This window comes from Rattus norvegicus, chromosome 20 (assembly GCF_036323735.1).
Source record: "Rattus norvegicus strain BN/NHsdMcwi chromosome 20, GRCr8, whole genome shotgun sequence".
Lineage (NCBI taxonomy): Eukaryota > Metazoa > Chordata > Mammalia > Rodentia > Muridae > Rattus > Rattus norvegicus.
In genome coordinates, this window is record NC_086038.1 from 22,702,710 (window position 1) to 22,711,454 (window position 8,745).

General features: G+C 37.6%; 1 long non-coding RNA gene across 1 annotated transcript; it reads right to left on the minus strand.

Moving 5' to 3' along the window:
• Positions 1-239: 239 nt before the first annotated feature.
• LOC134483937 (uncharacterized) lies at positions 240-8,245 on the minus strand. The gene is made up of 2 exons (XR_010061148.1): positions 8,144-8,245; positions 240-979 (listed from the first exon to the last, which is right to left on the minus strand). It is a non-coding gene; the product is annotated as an uncharacterized LOC134483937 (long non-coding RNA).
• Between the last annotated feature and the right edge of the window lie 500 nt (positions 8,246-8,745).

Here is an 8,745-nt window from a genome sequence, read left to right on the forward strand (position 1 = left end):
GTAGGAGGCACAAGAAAACTCTCCAGAGTTTTCCTTTAAATCAGCATAGATCATAGTTACTCTTTGAAGGGAGGCTTCCTTTTCATGGTTTTACCACATGTTCATCTACTTTATCAGCCTTCCATTACCAACCCACTGAGGATTGTAGTTTTAGTATGTGAACTGAAGGGGACACATCAAGAGTGAACCATACCCAGGTAGCTAGCTAGACATTAGGAGACTCAGAGGTCATTGGTACCAGAAACACTTCTTCATTGTCAGTGAACTCTAAAAGGACTGAGTAGCTGCATCTTAATGGACATTCAGAGGCTACAACCTGAATCATTTTTTCTAGCCAAGGAAAGGAAAATGATCTCTGATGCTGACATCATAGTTTGAGGTGCCTGAAGGGTTGTTAACAAGCAAATATTTGTATCTGACTGCATGGAATCCTTAACCATTAAGATCTTTTTGTTGTAAAACTGTGTCCTAGAAAGCATTCTATGAAACACAATGCTAAACTGATTCCATCTTCTTCTAAAAGTCAGTGCGATTCCAACAATTCGTTCTTACCCTCTTGACAAAACCAAGACCCCAAAGGGATGTGGGTTTTGCTATTCTGTCTCCAGTGGTCAGACCATCCAATATGTGGATCTGGGCTGTCATCTCTTTGGTCCTCACTGCTATCATATGTGAGAGTCCATGATGATGCTTTGAGATGTACTCTGCCTCATCTTCTGTGTTCTACGTCTCTTCTGAATTCTTTTGACACAGATTAGGATGGTGGGAGCAAGATGGAAGCCAGAGAGGTCTTCATGATGTGCATCACATTCTCCCTTCAAACACATCCATCACATTCCATCAGTCCTAAGTATTAACTTGTTCTAAATGGCAACTTTAAATTCTAATGTCCCAGCTCTCATCTAAATATCCTTTAAGTCGATAGGGATAAAATCCAAGATATGGCAAATACTGAAGAAATTGCTTTCAAGTTGTGAATCTGTGAAGACAAATAAGCCATTACCAAAATGCACTAGCGAGACAGAAACTAGGCACAGGCCTCCATCTCAAATGAAAGACATCGGAGTGGAGGAGTAGCTAAGTCCAACTATAAGGTGACCTTTAACAGATAAGGAAAGGCTTGAGTTGACTCTTTCAGACCTCATGTTGTGCCACCATCCCAGCACACAAATTACAGAGATAACTAGTAGCATTAAAACAGTTGGGAGAGGGGAGTGAATTTAAGTCATGTGTCCATTAGAAGACAGAAAACAAACCAAAAAAAAACACAAAACAAAAGTATTCAATGATCCCAAGTTCATTCATGATGTACTGACATGAGCTTTTCATTTAAATGGAGAAAAAAATATTTATCAAGAAAACTGTAAGAATGAATTAAATAGACATCATCAAGTTGTTTGCTTAATTATTGTTTAGTTTGGGTTCTGATAAAGTGGTTCAAAGAGATTGCTGCTGTTGTTGTCAAGGGACATCAGTCTGGTTCTGAGAAGGTAACTCCTTTCCAGGATGATGCCTCACATCACAGATGGCTAGGTTTATCCCAGGTGTAGTCTGTCTGTCGGACTTTTCAGTTCCTGGAATCTATGCTTAATGCCCTGACATTTGGTTCCTGGATCTATCTAGTGCCTCTGTTCTGTTAGCCTCAAAGTTGGTAGGATATATGTCAGGTCTCACTGGCTGTTCAGACACTCCTTGAGTCAATGTCATATATATAGAGAGAGTGTCAAGGACTCTATGTAAAGGAGATAAACACAAAATTAGGCAAGAGTGGTGGGCTTTCCATCCATTTTGTGATATCTAGTGATATCACTTGTGCCCAAGTGAGGAGTCTGTCCATTTTAGCATAAGAAGATCCTTCATGAAGTGCCAAGTTTAGTAGGCTTTTGCTGCAATACTCTTTGAATGTCTTCAGGGTCATTTAAATATCATAAATCTTGATAAATTACATTTCTTGGAGCTATTAGCAAATATAAATTCTTCTGTAGTTTGGAGACATTTTCCTACTTATACAAAAGGTAAGAAATCTCCTGAAATCAATACCAGAGCTTCCCGCATCTCTTTGTGACTTTAGTATATTTGTATCTAAATCCAAACATAGCAACTGAACATCGTGCTAAATAAAGTGTAGAGGTTTTAAAATTGAAGATCAAATGAACATTGTTCCCCTAAATGCTTAAAGCCTTTCCCTTTCATCTCAGTATACACTGCCCTGTGTTTCCTTCTTGTAAGAAACACAATGCAAATAGTGTGTCAGCCACACAACTAAACTTCACAGATTCTGCAGTGTGAATGGCATTGTGTTTCTGGGTCAGAGCTAAATACCTCCAAATGCTTCCCTTATTGAGAGAGGAAAGAGAAGACCATATCCACAAATGCTTTAATCATTTACGTGAATGGCGTAATGAAAATTCAAAAGGCCTCTGGCTCTGGTACTGTTTACTGCTGAACATTCAATTTCAATTGCATGCTTCCTAACCACACTGAAAATGCCCAAGTCTGAATTTCCATTTCAATTTCCCGAGCTTGATAACTTGGAGTTACATTTTGAGTAGTTTTAGAGCAGGGCAAAGGAGATGTATAGTCTAGAAATACTAATAATGTGGCTTGAAACTAAAGTTAAAATTTACTTAACGATATTTAGAAGAAAAAAAAGTGCGTCACCTGGAAACAGATGAGGCATAAATAGTGTATGATGCCTGGTCTTGCTAAAGCACTGATGGTATTTTATTATGCATAGTACACAGAAAGTAAGGTATGAAATTCATTACTTTGGTTATTCACTTTAAGTAAGTATTATTGCTTGTTTTGAACCTTTATGACCTTGTTCAGCTCTGAATATCACAGTAATTTCATCTACTTTCTACTCTTTATTTTAGAATTTACCAAGAGAGCACAGGTATCCTAAGATTTGCTTTATCCTGTTATGTAGCCCAGCACATGGCCAGAGCCCAAGATTGTTTTAAAATTGGCAGATGTGGAGAATTCATCTTATATTTTTTGCTTTTATGTTAGCTAATTGGTATAATATTTTAAGTGAATTTTAACATTTTTCCTTTCAGATATAATTATCCAGGGTATTATACTTTATTAGTAAATAAGAACAGAATTATTTCAGGCACATTGTGATACATAAAAACTTGCTTCTTTAGTCTCAAAGTCAACTACTCTTGTTCTGAAGATATATCACACAAACAAGTCTGTGATATATGTCTGTTGAACGTGCATATGTCTGCATATATTTGTGTGTGTGTGTGTGTGTGTATGTGTATTTGTGTATCTATATTTGAGAGTAGGGCCGGTTATTAAAAGCATTTTGTAGTCAGGTAGTGTTGGTAAGAGCCTTTAATCCAGCACTTGGAAGGCAGAGGCAGGCAGATCTCTGTGAGTTCAAAGCCAGCCTAGTCTACATAGCAAGCTCCAGGACAGCCAGGCATAGACAGAGAGACCTTCTCTCAAAAAAACAAAAACAAAACTCAAAACAATAGCATATTGCAGAAATGACCTTAATCCAAGCACCCACATCTAAACATCTCACAACCACATATAATTCCATCTCTAGAGAACATGATTTCCTCTTCTGGCTTCAGAGGGCATGCGTACACCCCTACCCCGCCACCCCCACATATACCCATAAATAAAATACATTGCAAAAGTAGTTTCCTGTTAGAATCCATTTTGCTAAAGGTTTCATTTGGATAATTTCTTAAATGTAGAATTATCATTTTTCTTAACAATATTCGTATCACCACGTACAAAGTTTTATATTATTTTAGAAAGAGATATTTGCTCTGGGGTTCATTATTTTAAACATTAGTTGTGTTATTATTTCATGATAAATTTCTTCAACATTCTCTCAAATCTAGCTATACCTTGTGGAAGTTCCCTGACTGTTTCCTATAAAAGGAGTTTCAAGTTGCTAAAGACCCAGACAATGGTAGCCAGAATTAATAGATAGTACAAGTAAAATACCTTGAATTTCCATGTTTCTTGTATTTTGTCCTTCCATATTTTAACAGAGAGCTTCCTCCCTTCCCATATACTATGATTAGATTTACATATTGGCTCAGAATAGCCCAGGCACATTTTGTGTTTTCTGCTGTAAACTTAAGTATTCCACTTCAAATATTTAAATTATGATTGAGAAAGAAGAAAATATACACATTTTGTCCTAGGACTCTAATTAAAGTCATTTTGATTCTACCTTTCAGCAGGCATCAAATTAAAACTACTTAAAGGCTGATAAATTTATAAATATAAATGTATTCATTATCATGGCTTAGTAAATTTATTTGTATTTCATTAAGAAGTCATTCAAAGTGTGAATTAGAGTCAATTCTGCCAAATTAGTCACAGTTTTCTCTATCAATTCTCTCTGAAAGCCCAAAGACCGTTTACATTTGGTTTGACCATGTAACTTGCTTTGGGTGAGGAAGCAATAATAGATGTCACAGAGGTAGAGACTCCTGAAGCTCATAAGATGGACTCTTGCCTTGTCTTGCCTTGCTGACCCCAAAGAAATCCTGAACTTATTAAACACTAGTTTAATACGTAGAGTGGTACCCACTGGCCTTATAACAGATGGTTATGAGAACTTCCAGCCCTGTATTGGTGTTAACAAATTATTCCATAGGTTACTGATACTGAGCAATGTTAGCACCAGAGCCATCCAACCATGGCAAACTCACACTGGAAATCGACAGAATCTTGAACCAATAAATGATTCTCATTTTTTGTCTGTGAAACTTCGGGTGTTTTATTGCACAGAAAAGACAAGCAAAAATGTCTATGGATAAATCAGTTACCAAAAGAATATACTGTTGTTATAGTGCTAGGATTGCAGGTTTATTTTAAATATGCATTCACAAGTGGCTATCAAAACCAAATTTCAGTATCTTTATGATGCTTACAAAAGACAAAATGCTTTTAGGGAAATCCTTATTTTTTGATAGAAGTAGAACCAATGTCAGAAGAATACACTGTTGCATAATTATTATGGTATTATATTTTGTATTATGTTTAGTAAACCAATCCCTCACTAACACAAAGGGGTAAGACCATGTTAAAATAACTGACAGTCTGTATATCAAAAGAATGTGAAGAAGATGTTCTCTGGAATGTTGCTTGCATTCAGTGAATGAGTAAAGCAGTGTTGATGGATCAAAAACTCTCACTTGCTATTTCTTAACTAAATTCCATGTATGAGAATGCAACAATGAACAAAGAATTAATCTAAAAAATATCAAAGTTTTTTCTTTTGTTTTTGTCATTTTACTTTATTTAGATTTGTCAAAGTCTTCAAAGCAATTTTACCTAAGCATATGTCTATAATTCCTACAGTCGGCTACATTAAGGCAGGGGCATCATGAGTACAAAGATTGCCTAGTGATTTCATAGATGATGATGAAGACAGATGGCAGATGATCGATAGGTAGGTAGACATATCGATTAGATATAGTTACATATTTCATTCTCAATCTTGATCTAGATCTACACTTAAATACATGCAGATAGATAGATTAGTAAAAAAACATTTTTGAAATTATAGTATGGTGATTTGTGATTTGTGTATTGTGATTAGTTTGCATTTTACTGCTGTGAAAAGACACAATGACCAAGGCAACTCTTATAAGAACAACGTATAATTGAGACTGGCTTACAGGTTCTGAAGTTCAATTCATTATCATCAAGGCAGGCGCATGACAGTGTCCAGATAGACATGGGGCTGGAGGAGCTGAGGGTTCTACCTCTTGTTCCAAAGGTATCTAAGAAAAGACTGGCTTCTAGGCAACTAGGATGAGGGTCTTAAAGCCCATATCCATGGTGACACACTTCTTCCAATGAGGCCACACCTCCAAATAGTGCTACTCCCTGGTCCAAGCATATTCAAACCACCACAATCTCTTTAGCATTCATAATCACAAAGATATAGGCGTTTGCAGAACGTGTGATGGTTTGTAAGTCTAACAAATAAAATTGTCGAATTAAAAAAAAAAACCCTCATGAAAACAACACTTCCTTAGGTAAGTATTGCAAATGTAATTCTTTCGAAAGTAGTTGAACACTATTACATTTTAATGGGAATGTGGTGGAGCAACAAAGTCACCAAAGGATGTGCTGAGCAGATTCCAACACTTTCAGATTGTTTTTTCCAGATGATTAACAGCCATTATCTTTTGCTTTCCTTCAAACAGCACTGCACGTGGGCTGATGAAGAAGAAAAGTAGGTCCCTCACCCAGCTGAAAAAAGAAACATACAGGTCGCTCACTTCCTGCTCAGTAAATCAGCGTCTCCTGTGGCATTTCACTTCCTTCCACATAGGCTCCATCTTGAGCCCCACAGACTTTCTTCTTCTGTTTCTCAGGACTCTAAAGTGAGGACTAGCATTTCTCCACAATCTGGTTTCAACCTATGCTACCTACTCTTTGAAATTTATTTTAGCAATCTGTCAAAACAATTAAGATTGGTTTAGATAGGTGAGACTTTCAACAATGAAAGTTGATTAGGTTCAAGGCTGATTAAAGTCATTGTTTTCTATGGATATGAAATGACATCGATTGTTGGATTCCTGTATGAAGTCAAAATTAATTTTAATTTTATTGTGAGGGCACTGTCCATTTGTACTAGAGAAATTTGTTGATTTCTTATTAAGTAAGAATAAGATACTTTTATTTAACGTCCATTCTTCTATTACTTTTTCAATCCTAAGAAATTTACTTCTTTCATTTAAAAAATTAAAATAAAACTATATAATTTCTTCCCTTTTCCCCTTTCTCCATCCTCCATGACTCCTCTTTGCTATTTCTCAAATTTATGACTTCTTTATTTTTTTAAATTGTTATTTTTACTTCTTTATAACAGTGCTTCTCAACCTTCCTAATGCTGGAACCCTTTAATACAATTCTTCACGTTGTGACAACCCTCAGCCATCAAACTATTTTTTTTGCAACATCATAACTGTAATGTTGATACTGTTATGAATCATAATGTAAATATTTGATATGTAGGGTATCTGACATGCAGCCCCTGTGAACCAGTCTGTCAACACCCAAAGAAATCATGACCCTTACTTAGGCTGAGAATCACTGGCGTAAGATGCCTAAATTCTTTCTTTTAAAACAGAATTCTCCCATTCAGAGCCTGCCCCACATGTGGCCCATACATATACAGCCACCCAATTAGACAAGATGGATGAAGCAAAGAAGTGCAGACCGACAGGAGCCGGATGTAGATCGCTCCTGAGAGACACAGCCAGAATACAGCAAATACAGAGGCGAATGCCAGCAGCAAACCACTGAACTGAGAATAGGACCCCCGTTGAAGGAATCAGAGAAAGAACTGGAAGAGCTTGAAGGGGCTCGAGACCCCATATGTACAACAATGCCAAGCAACCAGAGCTTCCAGGGACTAAGCCACTACCTAAAGACTATACATGGACTGACCCTGGACTCTGACCTCATAGGTAGCAATGAATATCCTAGTAAGAGCACCAGTGGAAGGGGAAGCCCTGGGTCCTGCTAAGACTGAACCCCCAGTGAACTAGATTGTTGGGGGGAGGGCGACAAAGGGGGGAGGATGGGGAGGGGAACACCCATAAGGAAGGGGAGGGGGGAGGGGGATGTTTGCCCGGAAACCAAAGAATTATTATTAAGTATTAAATAAATAAAAAAAAACAAAAAACAGAATTCTTCTCTCATGTATTATATCTTGATTGATGTTTCCCGTTCCTTCCCACCATCCAGTCTTCATTTCCCACGTTCTCTCTTTCCCAGAACCACCCTGCTCTGCTTCCCCAAAGAGCAGTCCTCCCAGGGACATCGACCAAACACGGCACAAAAGGCATCAAAAAGAGCAAATCATCACATCAAGGCTGGACGAAGCATCCTAACAAGAGGAACAAGGACCCACAAGTCAGCCAAATTGTCAGGAACAGATCCTGCTCACATTCATAAGGTTCCCACAAGATCACCAAGCTACTAAGCCATAACATACATTCAGAGAGCCTAGGTCACAAACCTACGTGCTCCCTGATGTTTTCGAGCATCCATGAATTCAGGTCAATTGATTTTGTGGTTCATGTTCTCGTGGTGCCCCTGACCCCTCTGGTTCATCTGATCCTTCTTCCCCCTCCTGCCCAGGACTTACTTAGCTCTACCTAATGTTTGGCTGTGGGACTTTGCATCTGCTCCCAGCAGTTGCTAGATGAATTCTCTTTGGTCTTTTTGATAATGATTCTGCTGAGCTATAGTTCCAGAACACACTGGAAACAGGACAATCTGTAGGTCAAAGGTCTTATGGCTGGATTGGTGTTCCAATCCCTCCACTTGAAGCTTTGCCTGGTTACAGAAGATGGCCGATTCAGGCTCCAAGTTCCCCATTACTAGGATTAAGATGATGCCTTATTTTAATTCCAGTCAGGAGGTATTTTCAAGGACCAGCCTTAAAAGGAGCATTCATTCTGTAAGAAATTCATACTTCGATTGTGTGGAGATGAAAGACAAACTTTTTATTTTGAAGGTTCCCTTTTAAATGGCCATTGTCATTTTGTGAGTAATTATATTCATTAGATAGTCTACTAGTTGTTCAAACTCTCCAAGAGCTGAAACGTCAGTCTAAAGAAAGAAGAAGGAAGCAATGATATAGAACATCCTTCAATATCCTTCAAAGATGTTATCCAGACTCTTCTCAGATTTACTTGAAGATCAAGGACATATTTTTTCTCTGAAAAAAATTAATAACTTATAGTA